General features: G+C 39.2%; 1 protein-coding gene across 1 annotated transcript in view; it reads left to right on the top strand.

The window, feature by feature from the left end:
• Positions 1–752: 752 nt before the first annotated feature.
• GIGYF2 (GRB10 interacting GYF protein 2) overlaps positions 753–9,106 on the top strand; it is a 78,905-nt gene continuing 70,551 nt past the window's right edge. The window contains 1 exon segment of the mRNA XM_009319182.1: positions 753–782. The gene's annotated coding sequence lies outside the window, so the exon portion shown is untranslated.

The following is a 9,106-nucleotide window of genomic DNA, read 5'->3' as shown; positions in this document are numbered from 1 at the left end:
CCCGCTGGGGGGTGGGGGCCTTTCCCTTTCCATGCGGCTCCTTGGCAGCAGGTCCCGGCAGGGGGAGACGGTCCCTGTCAGGCGACGGCGGGGCGCCCGGGGCTCCTCACGCCCTGCGGGGCTGGCAGCTGCGTCCCCGGCGCCGCCTCCCCTCACACTGACCCTTGTGAGCTCGCTCGTCCCCTCCCAGCCCAGTGGGAGTGGGCCTGTGTTCCGGCAGCGCCGCGGGCAGGTGCGCCCTCACTGAAGCCCGTGTGTGCCTCGCTCCGAGCACGTCCGGCCCTGTCAGGTTATACAGGCAGAGGAAGGAGGGAGCTTGTCGAGCACGCGAGCCTTTCCCCCCCGCAGGCAGCAGGGTGTTGGGAGCAGCAATGACCAGCAGTGTTTGACTGGAGAGGCCTTGGCAGGCTGAAGAGAACATCGATCAGGATTGTGTATGTTTGGTATTGATCCAAGACAAGTAGTTTCAGTGTCAACAAAGCAGTCTCCGCTCTTTCAACTCTGTGTAATTGCACTTTGAAGTGGGACAAATTGTAGGCCAAAAGGAGATGTTGCCAAGTAGTACTTCTGGAATAAAACCTACATTTTCCCCAGTAACCTTCAGGTCAATGTTCTTGGTTTGCTGCTGTAATGCTTTACCTCTTACTGTAATTCTTAAGTGTCTGTTTTCTTGGGTGGGAGGGGAAAGAACTTCTGAATTCTGATTATGTTCTTCTGTCTAACTTCTTGCTGCTCATTCTATTTTCTTGCTTCAGGAGCTGACTTGGGCAAGTTCCTGGAAAGTACGTGTGAATTTTTTTTTCCTTTTCCCATAACTGCTGGTTGCTTTTGTTCTTAAGAAACTTTTTAATAAACACAAATTACTTTGCTGCTTTGTGAATAGAACATTTGGTAGATGCACAGTGTGATAATTGGGAACTTTTGTAAACAAAATGGGTTGCAGTTGTCACCAGCAAAAGCTTTGTTCTGGTATTTTTGAGCTCTGTTACTGGGTGTTGGCTCCAATACATAAGAGCTTTAGTGTTATGAGGTATTGGTATTCTTGCCATTCACTGGAATATGCATCCTTTGAACAGTTAACTGATGCTGAGGTAAAACGTGTGCCTTAATCTGTCCTGGGAGTATCAACAGAAATGTTGCAGTATCCGTTGCCCCTTCTGCACACGCTTCGCTCCCCAGGCTCACATAGTTCTGCAGGTTAACTGATGTTAATGGTCTTGTGCGTCAGTGTTAATTTCTCACTGAATATGTGATTAAAAAAAAAAAAAGATTCTATCTAATGGTCAGCTATGTTAAGAAGTTAGAGATTTATCCGTGGAAGTTGAATGTCACTTCCAGCAAGACCCACTTCTTGTGTTGAGGCTTTGATAGCCCCTTTCAATATCTGACAATATTGTGTTATAAATACTAGGTTTTCTTAATGATTTTAAGAGCTGCTCAGGCTCTCCCAGTCCCTGGATACATGAACATGTATGGGGGTACCTGGTCACTGTATTTCTTTTAGGACCTTTTCTGAATGGTTTCTTGAGCCTGTTTTTTAAAGGAAGAGCATAGAACTAAAATGCAAAGTAGTCACGTTGCAGTGATTTTTTTCACAGGGTGCTTACAAAAATAATTTGATATGACGGTAAAAACTTGGACTCTTGCAGATCCTCTTTTCATTACAGATGTTGATCTTAAGAGGACTGTAAAATATCCTCAGATACTCCTTTTAGTGTTTTTTCTTGCCTTCCTAAAACAGTAAATGAAAAATATGATCTTTATGCTGATGTAAGTGGGGGAAAAAAAGTGCTAGTAAATAGAGAGTTGAGGGTTTTACAACTTAATTTTCCCAACTGTTTTACTCCTTGATTGAGGAAAAGACTGTGTGTAAAAGGGGAGCGTAAAGAAGGTTTTGGGTTTTTTTTAAGGGATTCAGACTAAGTACCATTGCATCTCTTCTATGCATGCTGTCTCCTAAGGCCAGTTGTCTAAATGGACCTATATCATAAACTGGAGTTTCTTATACCTGAATGTAAGAAAAAAGTTGGCAGCTCTTTTAAGATCTACAGATACTTCATTTAAAAACAAACTAGATGTCAAAGTCATATGGAACATCTCATTGGGGCAGCTGACTGGCTGAAGAGGTGGTTTGCTACTACAGGCCTCTGCTGAAAGATCTTTCTAATTATTTAAACATACAAGGGAAACATTGGTTCACAGTAATTGATGAAGATGAGCTAGGTACCTGGACCATGGTCTTTTCCTTCCCCTCTTCCCCCTCCTTTAAAGTAGTTCAGGCATCCAGCTCTTTATATTCTTTTTTTTGTTTGAAATACCAAGAATATGAAATTTGATTCTGCCTGCTTTTGTCTGATCTTGTAAGTTCAAGTAACTGTCAAATTTATGTTTCTTATTCTTTCACTGAGGTCTTCAAAATTCCTTCTTAGGGCTTTTTAAGGTACGATGTTAAATCCTCTCATAGTCTGATTTAGAAAAAAATTCATTTTCCTAGCATTTTTTTTCCTCATTTTTCTGTGTTGTTTTTTTTTTTCTTTCTCTCAGTGCTTCTGCTCAAAGATGAGTGGAGATAAGCTGTATTTAATTCATCATTATAGATTGACAGAGCTAAGGGGCAGAACAATAAAATTTCCGTGCACGCATAAAAGCACAGGCCTGATCTGCCTTCTCCTTCCTACATAGCTTGCTAGAGATCCATTGGATGCTTTGGTAAGGAGAAACCTGTCTCCTCTTTGTTGTTGAAGAAGCATTTCTGTTGAAAGGGACTCGGTTTCTTTGTATGGTTTTCTCATCAATTTATTTTAATTCATTGAGTGACATTTGAAAACCTAGGTGTGTGAAATTCTGCAGGGGGGATGGTATTTGCTTTTACAGGAGCAAAGTCAGTTTTCAGCCCAGCTTAGTCTCTCCTTTCCTCTCTTGCAGTCAATTCCTGAACATTTTTTTGGTTGCACAAATGATCTGGTTTGAAAATTGTCAGAACTGAGAAAACTTAAAAAGTTTGCTCAAGGTGTACCTAAGTTATGGATGGAACCAAGAAGAATTAAGTGCTTCAAATTGTAAGGTCTATACAACATTGGCCCTCTTGTGGTTGGTGGTAGTGTGTGTGTATATATATAACCATGTAGTTCATCCTAGTGATGTTTAATACCATTATTTTTTCATTTTTAGCTCAGATGGTAGCAGGGGATTGTAGCAGACTGAGGTCTTTACATTGCTTTGTTAGTAGCTGAGATTGCCACAGTGTGTTGATTACAAAATGCGTCCACTTCTCTTTTTTGCAGAGGGAGGGCTGTCAGTCCGTTCTCTCTAAAGGTGGTTAAACATTCCTTGAATATAGAAACTGTAGCGATAGCTTGATGTCTATGTGGGAAACTAGGCTGCCATTAAAATTTTTATGTCCCTCTTGCTTTTTTTTTTTTGTATGGAAAGGATGCACAGAATTGTTTTCATGCATCTGAGGTTTTTGGCAAGCATGAAATCAAAGTGTGTGTTTTCAGGAGTGAGCCTCTCCTGCAATCCTTAAAGCTTGTAATATGTAGAAGCTGGATACGTAGACTTCAGGATTGTGGAGAAAAGCAGAAGGGATATCAGGAGCTCTGGAGAGGTAGTATAGTCTATAGGTCAATGAAAAGTTTTGATGGACATGTAGAAAATTTGTCTTGTTGACAATACTTTTTGGATCACTTACTGTTTTTTGATTCCCTCAGCTGATTACTAAAGCTGTGTGTTACGATTTTCTATCTTTTGGCCGTATGTTTTAAAAAATCTAGGCAAAAAAGAATGATTACTTGATGCCTTCAACAGTGGCTCTTGTATATGTAATTTGTCATTATAAACAGAAAAATGAGCTTACATATAACATGTTAGGAAAATAAACCAGTTACAAAATTATTTTTGTATGTTAAATAGCTGTTATTACAGTGAAAGTAAGCATGATGCGTTGCACTTTGTGAAGGTAATGTTTTGTTACTGGGTATTTGGTCCTTTTTATTCAGTAGAGAAATACTTGTTTCAAGTTGTGGTTATTATGAAATACTTTTCTTTTTTCCTCCTGTCACTGGCAACAAATTGAAACACTTTGCATTCTGTTGATAGTATTTTATGATAAAGATACTGGTTTGTGTGACTGGGAGATTCAGAGGCTATAGATGTCCATGTCTAGATCAGATTGGGTAAAAGCAGATTTGTGGTCTGTGTGTGATAGTGTGTCAGTTCAGATTGGAAGAAACAGAAGGAAAAGATGCACTTTGTACAGTGTGAAGATTACTTTGGGTGAAGTTTTATGATGATGAATGGATAGCTGAATTTATGTAACTTCAGACTTAGAGTCAGAACGCCATGTGTCAAGGAGTTGGTATGACTGGCAAGTAATGGATATATAAACTGATTTTTCTTCAGCCACGTACAGTAGAATCTGAGGATGATTTAGGTTGGAAGAGACCAGCCTTTGGTGGTTGTCTGCTCCAGCCTCCTGCTCAAAGCAGGGCTGACGTCAGTGTTAGACTGAATAGTGTGTGTGATGGAAAGTGAATGAGGTTGATCATGGAAGTAGCATATGGCAAGGTTTTTAAGTAAAAGCATCTAATAACTTGATTTAATAAATCGGAGGCCCAGTTCAGCTACCATTAAAACCGGTGGAAGCTTTTACATTAGGCTTAGTTAATGCTGAATCATCTGTATATGTAATTTTCTCTATTTATGTTATACTAGGCTTTAAGAGTACTAAGGCAGGATCAGGATAACATCACAAGTCAGTGTACAAAGATATGGTTCTTAGATCAAAACAAGTGAGTATCTTTAGCAATATTAACATAAAGAGAAGAAAAGTGATAAGCTATTAAAAAGTGTTATAATTCTTATGTAGTAACAAGTTACCTTCTGACTTCCTGGTTGATGAACATATGCAATCTGATACACATACTAATTCTCTCTGTTAGGACTTCTTATTAGACACCTTCTCGCTGTTGAATATTTGTTTCCTGAAGTATAGGACATCTCAGAACTGCATGAGTAGGAAACCTAAAGAAGGGGTGGGGGGAGAGAATTTCTACAAAGCCTGAAGAAGCTGCTTATGTAAATGACATTTAAAAACAAAACAAAAAAACCCCACAACAACCCATATCTGTTAATTCAATGAATGTTTTCAGTGAATGTAGTCTGAAGCTTTGTTCTGCCACTTTGAATATATGTATGGTCTGTATAATGTGTGTGACGAGTGGGAGAGAGGTGCTGCAATGTGGTTTTGGTTGTATTCATGTAGTCTGGCTACTGTCCTTGTTGAGGAGCAGGTAGACAGACTCAGCATCCTGATCTGTAACATCTTGTGGAATGGCACAGGCTAAATATTTACCTACCAGCAAATTTTTGATGTACAAGGTAGACAGATGTGGAAGTGATTTTTCAGCTGGAAAACAAGAGTGCTGGCAGGATTTTGGGACAGGATTTGGAATGAGAAGTGGTTTGTGTTCCAGCCAGTGGCAGAGCCAAGGGTGTGGTCCCCTGACTTTGCTTGGAGCTTAATTGCTGGTGTCTGCCTTGGCTCCAAGTCTTGTAATAAAGGTGGAGGTCACACTGCTTTCTGGTGGGGAAACTGGGAAAAGCTTTCACGTTTGTTCATGTTCAGGTGAAGCAAGAAGTGGGTAGCTCACTAACCTACCTCTAACCACCAAGTTCACAATAGTAGATAGGAAAGGAGGAAATATCTGGAATTGTGATATTTAATGCTTCTTTATTTTTCTTGAATTTTGTTAGGTGTGCAGGTCTCCTTAGTAATCCTATCCCAGAAGAGCTTCAGTGCCTACTTCTGGTGTTTGTCATTCTTGACTGCGGAGCAGCATGTTGCAAGCTGCAGCACTCCGTGAAGCTTTAGATGGATCTGTATGGAGTGAGCAGAGGGCAGTCAGTTTGGTCCTGCCATTTGAGAATGTCACGGACCATTTTTGACCAGAAACTGCTGAGAGATTGGAACACTTTTGCAATGATTTGAGACAAGAAGGTTATAAGACTTTAGGAGATCTAAAAATGTAACTGTAATAATAGAGGCATAGTTTCTGGAGAAGTGGATGGTTTAGACATTGTTCCCTTAGGAAAAACTTCCTCTTGGCATGTGGGTAGATAGGCCTTGAAAAATTTACCGCCTTCATCAGGATAAAGGCTTGGTAAGCCAGAAGGGACTACTGTGACTCGTCTGGCATCTTGTGTAATGTGACTAATGGATTTTTTTTTTCTGATTAATTTTCTGTTTAAACTAGAACATACTTTTTAGAAAATCATTTAGTGTTGACCTGAAAACAACTTACTCTGTTGTTTATCTCTGAATGTCTTGCCTCAGCCCCTTCACTGAATAAACTTGGGTCTTCAGCCCTTTTTACCTGCATGATCATTTACAGACTGAACAAGATACTTAAATTTTTCTCAGAGCTCAATAAATAGAGCTTTGGTGTGGTTTTTCTTCCCCACTGTAAGGCATATCTGTCATGTTCTATCAATTTTTGAACACCTGATTTATCAGCTTTCTTGCCTTACAGACAACAGAACAGGACACAGTATCCCTGCAGTGATAAAATCCACTCTATATTTACTCTAATTTTCCTTATTTCTGTATTCAGTGTTTTCTGTTAGCTCTTCTAGTCAATATTGTATCATATGTTCCTTTTCAGCTGATTAATGTCATAAATCTCAGATTGGTTTCAGGACTGTGTTTTTCCAGAATAGTCTTGCATTTGTTGTATATCACCTATGTTTTCTTCTTGTGAGTCTTTTGATTGTATGCTTGGCTTTATTGAATGCAACCTGCTATACTGGACTGAGTAATTGAATAATTCATAATGGTATTATTGATGACGTGTCACTTCCATTATTTACCATATCCATGTTTGTCATCCTCAGGTTTTAGAAGTTATGTGGGCCAATGTTACAGATTCTATAGAAGTAGAGGATAGCTCCTTACCTTTTACTCTGTTTTGAGAATATTTTGCCTTCTGAGATGAGTTGTTGTAGATTCTTTAGAAGAGAAGGTTAAAAGAAAAAATAGGTTGTGATAATTTGAGACTCTTCTTGTGGTTCTGAATGATTTTGTTCTTTTTAGCATTCTACTTAATTGAAATGTCCTGCAGAAGTTAAATTTTATTTCACCTACTTGCTTGAGCAATGAAATTTCTAATCTTACAAAAGTATATTTTGATTGAATGTCTTCCATAAATCCGTGCTGGCTGGCCTTAATTATGTCAGTGTCCTTTAATCAGTGTTGTCTGCTTTAGCCAATGATTAATATCAAACAGACTGGTAGTGTAGCCACCTGAGTCATCCTGTTTACCACTGTACTTAAAAGGTAGCTTGCATACAGTCCTGGATCATCTTTAATATTTCAAGAATTAGAGAAAATCAGCATTAATTATTCAGTCAACCTGTTAATTTTTTTAAAACACAGTTACTGGCACTGAAATTAGCTAGCTGTAGTAGCTGCCTGTGGAATGTTTTCTTGCTTGTGGCAGGTGAAGTTTTATCATCTTGATGTAATGTTGCTGTTGCATGGTGGAGCACTGCTGTTAAATTCCTGTTCCAAGTTTATTTAAGGAGAACCTAATTCCTTGTACTTAAATCTGCTTGCGTTAAATTTCCATTGTGTTCTTTGGTTCTCAAAATTTTCAGCCAATTTCTAGGTTAAAAAGGCTGTTTCAAACCTACAGTAGCAACAGAATTACCTTGCAAGGAAACGATACTTTTCTTCCTAAACATCTCTGATCAAACAGTAGACCATTTCAAAATAAAATATCTGTGTATAGGAAGGATCAGTGGTATATCTTTTTTCCAAGGTTTAGGTCTCCAAAGTTAATAAAAAACCGAAGCAAGCAGCAGCCCCAAAGCTATAAATTGCAGTGACAGTCCAAATCTTTAATTTTTTTCTGTCTGTAGGAAAGATTAGATGGGCAGACCTGAATGCAGTTATTGCTTAGACTCAACTTGGGATGCTAAGAATCAGTTTATCTCTATCCAAACCAGCAAAACATCTTGGTGAGACAGATTGCCATGTGGTACAAGCCGACAGAACTCTGTAATGGAAATGTAGGAATTTAACATTGCCTGCAAATCTTAACTCAAGTGCTCGTGAGTAAGGGACAAACCTTAAAATGGCATTTTCGTGTAAATGCTGAGGTTGAGCAAAGTCTGGAAAACATGTCAGTTTAGATCTTTCAAGTCTCTGAAAAACAGCTTTTTGTCTAGATATTTATTAGATAGTTTTAAAAGACCAGAGCTTGTGGCCAAAATGTGTCTCAGTAATTATAGACGTTCCTTAGATTTTTTTTTCAACTGAAACATCTTATGCATTTTAACACACAAATCTAGCCAGTAGAATCAAGTTCCGGCTTGTATCTGAAACAGATGTTTCTGAGAGCTTTAATAGATTTGTCAGGTAGTAAACAGTGAGCTTGAAAAAAAACTTAAAAAACTGTGAGCTTGGTAAAACAGCCATTGTACCTAAAGCAAACCAGTGAAATGAGTTGAGTGTTGCTGATAGCAACTTCTGTACCTATAATATTACCTGTTAATTGTGAGTGAAAGCCACTTAAAGGCTTAATGTTATTGGATTGCATTTTGTGTCTGCTCAGAGGATGGACTTCTGACTTAGAAAGTACTAAGCTGCTGACAAAATAGAAAGGATGTTTTTTTCCCTTACTAGTCCACAGGCTGATGGTGGGGTTGATGTGATTTCTTCTCTTTTCAGTCTTGCGTGCTGATAGCAGGTTGGTGGCTGCGGTACCACCCCAGGAAAATGGGGTCCCAGTTCCAGTTTGTGAAGCAATTCCATTTTTCCCCAAATATGCAGGAAAACTGCAACTGTTTGTAGGGTTGCACTGGCACCTTGATCAATGATTGACCTGATTTGAAGAAAACCTTGGAGAAAAGGTCCCTTTTGAAGGAGTGTTGCGAAGTCCCCAGGTAGCATTCTTGCCCAAGCAGCAGTGCTAACTGGACATATCAAAATACGGCCTCAGTTTTTCTTGCTTCAACTTGAGGCTGTCCCTGTGTGCTCTTTGCCCATATAAAATTTGTGGCTGTGCAGATTCCTCAGTCAATAGCCATTAATTTTTAGAAAATCTTG

The sequence above is a fragment of the Pygoscelis adeliae genome, unplaced genomic scaffold (genome assembly GCF_000699105.1).
Source record: "Pygoscelis adeliae isolate BGI_AS28 unplaced genomic scaffold, ASM69910v1 Scaffold30, whole genome shotgun sequence".
Taxonomy (NCBI): Eukaryota; Metazoa; Chordata; class Aves; order Sphenisciformes; family Spheniscidae; genus Pygoscelis; species Pygoscelis adeliae.
Note: the sequence above shows the minus strand (reverse complement) of the source record. Positions and strands in the feature narration are given on the sequence as shown.